We start from the raw sequence: 5,898 nt of genomic DNA, 5'->3' as shown, positions 1-5,898 counted from the left end.
AATCAGAAAAAGTGTCATTTGGATTCCTGAGTTGAATAGTTGGACATGGGCCAGTGCTTGTGTCTGATTTCCGCTTTACTTTCTTACTCCCTTCTTTGGAATTTGTAGCATCTTCTTTGGACTTTGTAGGCGTCAGCACATTATTTGTCTTAGAAACTAATTTCTTTCGAGTGTATGGAGTTAGTTGGTCAGTTTCATGTTGTGGACTTGACGGAGTTTGTATAGTACTTTTAGGATTACTTGGTTCTGCAGCCTCTTTGACCTTGGTGATGATCGCCTTTGACAAGTATTTGCATCAGTTGGAGATGTAGGATCAGTTGGTTCTGCAGACTTGTTCTTTCTCGGTGTTCGGCACTTTGAAGCAAGTGAAGCACTTTTAGATGGATATGCATTATCAGGTTGGGACTGTTGACTCTTCAGTCCCTTCTTCATCTGCAAAAACCATATATAACTTAGTTAAAATGAGAAGGTAAAGAAATTCGTTATGTTAATATAACGAAATTGAGATGAAAAGATTTTACCTTGATTGGAAACTGCTTGACATTATTCTTTACTGTTGACTTCTGCATCATTAAATATAAAAGCTTAATTAGTATCTATTGACAACTTAAAGCAAATCATTTACATGAATAAGAGCAACTGAATCATAATGAAATCAGTCTTTACCTTATTCTTTCCCATTGCTGTAAGATTTGTTTTCATCAATGATCTACAAAAACAGAAATAAAAAATGGAATCAGTATAACATTATGCAAAAAAAAAAATGGAATCAATGAGCTAGTGCACTCACTATCATATGGGTAAGTCGATCGCTTAAGAAGCAATTATATCGCCCATATGATAGAGAGCGCACTAGCTGTCATCAATCCTTAACCAAATTAAAGAACAAAATTACCAAGCATCATGTTCTTCTATGCAATACACTAGCAATTTGGTAGAAATAAAGAACAACATAACAACAAAATAACCACCAAGCAACTCACAACAGATGGTTGGAATAAGGTTTGAGAGTTTTTCTGTGGATTTAAGGAGAGTTTCTGAGATGAGATGATATGAGTTCTTCTGATATGAGAGGATATGGTGCTATTTTGATTTTCTGAGATAATAAATGAGAAGATATGAGTTCATCTCATTTTCTGAATGAGTTTTTGGAGAGAGTTTTTCTCTGTTGAAGAAAGAGAAAAAAAAGTGAAAGAGATGAATGGAGAAGGAGAAGGAACCGAGGGAGAGTTTTGTGTGGTCCTCAATTTTTCTTTGACCGAAAATTCAACAAGCGACACGTCGCAAATTATGGGCAGGATGTTTGGGCGGGATGTTGGGTGTAAAATCCTCAATCCGCATGATAAGTTAGATTTGGGCTTTAGAGCCGTTAGATGAGATTTTGTGCAATCTTATTGGTTAGGAGAATACGTTACGGATTGAGAAATGTGTATGTTTTTGTCAAACCAAACAAGGAAAGATAACCGTTAGATTGAGTAGTGATCCTTGTTTTGTTTTTTTGCTGAATTCTAGATCGTTGGATTAGAAATAATAACCAAAAAATCAAGTAATATATATACACATTTTCGTTAAGTTCGGGAAAGAAACTGGCTCCGAGGTCGAAACCTGGCCAGGAGCGGACTCATATAAGTCCGAAACTTGGTAAGAACGATGAATATCTGACCTTTTACAGGTAAGATTCCCTTGGAATATTCTCCAAAAACCTTAAATACACACAGTTTCGCCAAGTTCGGGAAAGAAACTGGCTCCGAGGTCGAAACCTGGTCAGGAGCGGACTCCAATAAGTCCTAAACTTGGTAAGAACGATGAATATTTGACCTTTTACAGGTAAGATTCCTTTGGAATATTCTCCAAAAACCTTAAACACACACAGTTTCGCTAAGTTCGGGAAACAAATTGGCTCCAAGGTCGAAACCTGTCCAGGAGCGAACTCCTATAAGTCCTAAACTTGGTAAGAACGATGAATATCTGACCTTTTATAGGTAAGATTCCCTTGGAATATTCTCCAAAAACCTTAAACACACACAGTTTCTCCAAGTTCGGGAAAGAAACTGGCTCCGAGGTAGAAACCTGGCCAGGAGCTGACTCCTATAAGTCCTAAACTTGGTAAGAACGATGAATATCTGACCTTTTACAGGTAAGATTCCCTTGGAATATTCTCCAAAAACCTTAAACACACAGTTTCGCCAAGTTCGGGAAAGAAACTGGCTCCGAGGTCAAAACCTGGCCAGGAGCGGACTCATATAAGTCATAAACTTGGTAAGAACGATGAATATCTGACCTTTTACAGGTAAGATTCCCTTGGAATATTCTCCAAAAAACTTAAACACACACAATTTCGCCAAGTTCGGGAAATAAACTGGCACCGAGGTCGAACCCTGTCCAGGAGCGGACTCATATAAGTCTGAAACTTGGTAAGAACGATGAATATCAGACATTTTACAGGTAAGATTCCCTAGGAATATTCTCCAAAAACCTTAAACACACACAGTTTCGCCAAGTTCGGGAAAGAAACTGGCTCTGAGGTCGAAACCTGTCCAGGAGCGGACTCATATAAGTCCGAATCATGGTAAGAACGATGAATATATGACCTTTTACAGGTAAGATTCCCTTGGAATATTCTCTAAAAACCTTAAACACACACAGTTTCGCCAAGTTCGGGAAAGAAACTGGCTCCGATGTCGAAACCTGGCCAGAAGCGGACTCATATAAGTCTGAAACTTGGTAAGAACGATGATTACCTGACCTTTTACAAGTAAGCTTCCCTTGGAATATTCTCCAAAAACCATAAACACAAACAGTTTCGCCAATTTCGGGAAAGAAACTGGCTCCGAGGTCGAAACCTGGCCAGGAGTGGACTTATATAAGTCCGAAACTTGGTAAGAACGATGAATATTTGACCTTTTATGGGTGAGATTCCCCTGGAATATTCACCAAAAACATTAAACATACACAGTTTCACGAAGTTCGGGAAAGAAACTAGCTCCGAGGTCGAAACCTGGCCAGGAGTGGACTCATATAAGTCCGAAACTTTGTACGCACGATGAATATCTGACCTTTTACAGGTAAGATTCCCTTGGAATATTCTCCAAAAACCTTAAACACACACAGTTCCGCCAAGTTCGGGAAAGAAACTGGCTCCGAGGTCGAAACCTGGCCAGGAGCGGACTCATATAAGTCCGAAACTTGGTAAGAACGATGAATATATGACCTTTTACAGGTAAGATTCCCTTGGAATATTCTCTAAAAACCTTAAACACACACAGTTTCGCCAAGTTCAGGAAAGAAACTGGCTCCGAGGTCGAAATCTGGCAAGGAGCGGACTCATATAAGTCCGAAACTTGGTAGAAACGATGATTATCTGACCTTTTACAGGTAAGATTCCCTTGGAGTATTATCCAAAAACCTTAAACACAAACAGTTTCGCCAAGTTCGAGAAAGAAACTGGCTCTGAGGTCGAAACCTGTCCAGGAGCAGACTCATATAAATCTGAAACCTGGTAAGAACGATGAATATTTGACCTTTTACAGGTAAGATTCCCTTGGAATATTCTCTAAAAACCTTAAACACACACATTTTCGCCAATTTCGGGAAAGAAACTGGCTCCGAGGTCGAAACCTGGCCAGGAGCGGACTCATATAAGTCCGAAACATGGTAAAAATGATGAATATCTAACCTTTTACAGGTAAGATTCCCTTGGAATATTCTCAAAAAACCTTAAACACACATAGTTTTGCCATGTTCGGGAAAGAAACTGGCTCCGAGGTCGAAACCTGGCTAGGAGCGGACTCATATAAGTCCGAAACATGGTAAGAACGATGAATATCTGACCTTTTACAGGTAAGATTCCCTTGGAATATTCTCCAAAAACCTTAAATACACACAGTTTCGCCAAGTTCGGGAAAGAAACTGGCTCCGAGGTCGAAACCTGGCCAGGAGCGGACTCATATAAGTCCGAAACTTGGTAAGAACGATGAATATATGACCTTTTATAGGTAAGATTCCCTTGGAATATTCTCCAAAAACCTTAAACACACACAGTTTCGCCAAGTTCGGGAAAGAAACTGTCTCCGAGGTCGATACCTGGCCAGGAGCGGACTCATATAAGTCGGAAACTTCGTAAGAACGATGATTATCTGACCTTTTACAAGTAAGATTCCCTTGGAATATTCTCCAAAAACCTTAAACACAAACAGTTTCGCCAATTTCGGGAAAGAAACTGGCTCCGAGGTCGAAACCTGGCCAGGAGTGGACTTATATAAGTCCGAAACTTGGTAAGAACGATGAATATATGACCTTTTACAGGTAAGATTCCCTTGGAATATTCTCTAAAAACCTTAAACACACACAGTTTCGCCAAGTTCGGGAAAGAAACTGGCTCCGAGGTCGAAATCTGGCAAGGAGCGGACTCATATAAGTCCGGAACTTGGTAGAAACGATGATTATCTGACCTTTTACAGGTAAGATTCCCTTGGAGTATTATCCAAAAACCTTAAACACAAACAGTTTCGCCAAGTTCGGGAAAGAAACTGGCTCTGAGGTCGAAACCTGTCCAGGAGCGGACTCATATAAATCTGAAACTTGGTAAGAACGATGATTATCTGACCTTTTACAAGTAAGCTTCCCTTGGAATATTCTCCAAAAACCTTAAACACAAACAGTTTCGCCAATTTCGGGAAAGAAACTGGCTCCGAGGTCGAAACCTGGCCAGGAGTGGACTTATATAAGTCCGAAACTTGGTAAGAACGATGAATATATGACCTTTTACAGGTAAGATTCCCTTGGAATATTCTCCAAAAACCTTAAACACAAACAGTTTCGCCAAGTTCGAGAAAGAAACTGGCTCTGAGGTCGAAACCTGTCCAGGAGCAGACTCATATAAATCTGAAACCTGGTAAGAACGATGAATATTTGACCTTTTACAGGTAATATTCCCTTGGAATATTCTCTAAAAACCTTAAACACACACATTTTCGCCAATTTCGGGAAAGAAACTGGCTCCAAGGTCGAAACCTGGCCAGGAGCGGACTCATATAAGTTCGAAACATGGTAAGAACGATGATTACCTGACCTTTTACAAGTAAGCTTCCCTTGGAATATTCTCCAAAAACCTTAAACACAAACAGTTTCGCCAATTTCGGGAAAGAAACTGGCTCCGAGGTCGAAACCTGGCCAGGAGTGGACTTATATAAGTCCGAAACTTGGTAAGAACGATGAATATATGACCTTTTACAGGTAAGATTCCCTTGGAATATTCTCTAAAAACCTTAAACACACACAGTTTCGCCAAGTTCGGGAAAGAAACTGGCTCCGAGGTCGAAATCTGGCAAGGAGCGGACTCATATAAGTCCGGAACTTGGTAGAAACGATGATTATCTGACCTTTTACAGGTAAGATTCCCTTGGAGTATTATCCAAAAACCTTAAACACAAACAGTTGTGCCAAGTTCGGGAAAGAAACTGGCTCTGAGGTCGAAACCTGTCCAGGAGCGGACTCATATAAATCTGAAACTTGGTAAGAACGATGAATATCTGACCTTTTACAGGTAAGATTCCCTTGGAATATTCTCTAAAAACCTTAAACACACACAGTTTCGCCAATTTCGGGAAAGAAACTGGCTCTGAGGTCGAAACCTGGCCAGGAGCGGACTCATATAAGTCCGAAACTTGGTAAGAATGATGAATATTTAACCTTTTAATGGTAAGATTCCCTTGGAATATTCTCAAAAAACCTGAAACACACATAGTTTTGCCAAGTTCGGTAAAGAAACTAACTCCGAGGTCGAAACCTGGCGGAGAGGACTCATATAAGTTCGGAACTTGGTAGGAACGATGAATATTTGACCTTTTACAGGTAAGATTCCCTTGGAATATTCTCCAAAAACCTTAAATACACACA

At 40.0% G+C, this 5,898-nt stretch overlaps 1 long non-coding RNA gene across 1 annotated transcript; it reads right to left on the bottom strand.

Annotated features, from left to right (window-relative positions):
• Window positions 1–398: 398 nt before the first annotated feature.
• Window positions 399–697, bottom strand: LOC113338956. The gene is made up of 3 exons (XR_003354897.1): window positions 667–697; window positions 522–563; window positions 399–426 (listed from the first exon to the last, which is right to left on the bottom strand). It is a non-coding gene; the product is annotated as an uncharacterized LOC113338956 (long non-coding RNA).
• Window positions 698–5,898: the final 5,201 nt, after the last annotated feature.

The sequence above is a fragment of the Papaver somniferum genome, unplaced genomic scaffold (genome assembly GCF_003573695.1).
Source record: "Papaver somniferum cultivar HN1 unplaced genomic scaffold, ASM357369v1 unplaced-scaffold_19, whole genome shotgun sequence".
Classification (NCBI taxonomy): domain Eukaryota; kingdom Viridiplantae; phylum Streptophyta; class Magnoliopsida; order Ranunculales; family Papaveraceae; genus Papaver; species Papaver somniferum.
Note: the sequence above shows the minus strand (reverse complement) of the source record. Positions and strands in the feature narration are given on the sequence as shown.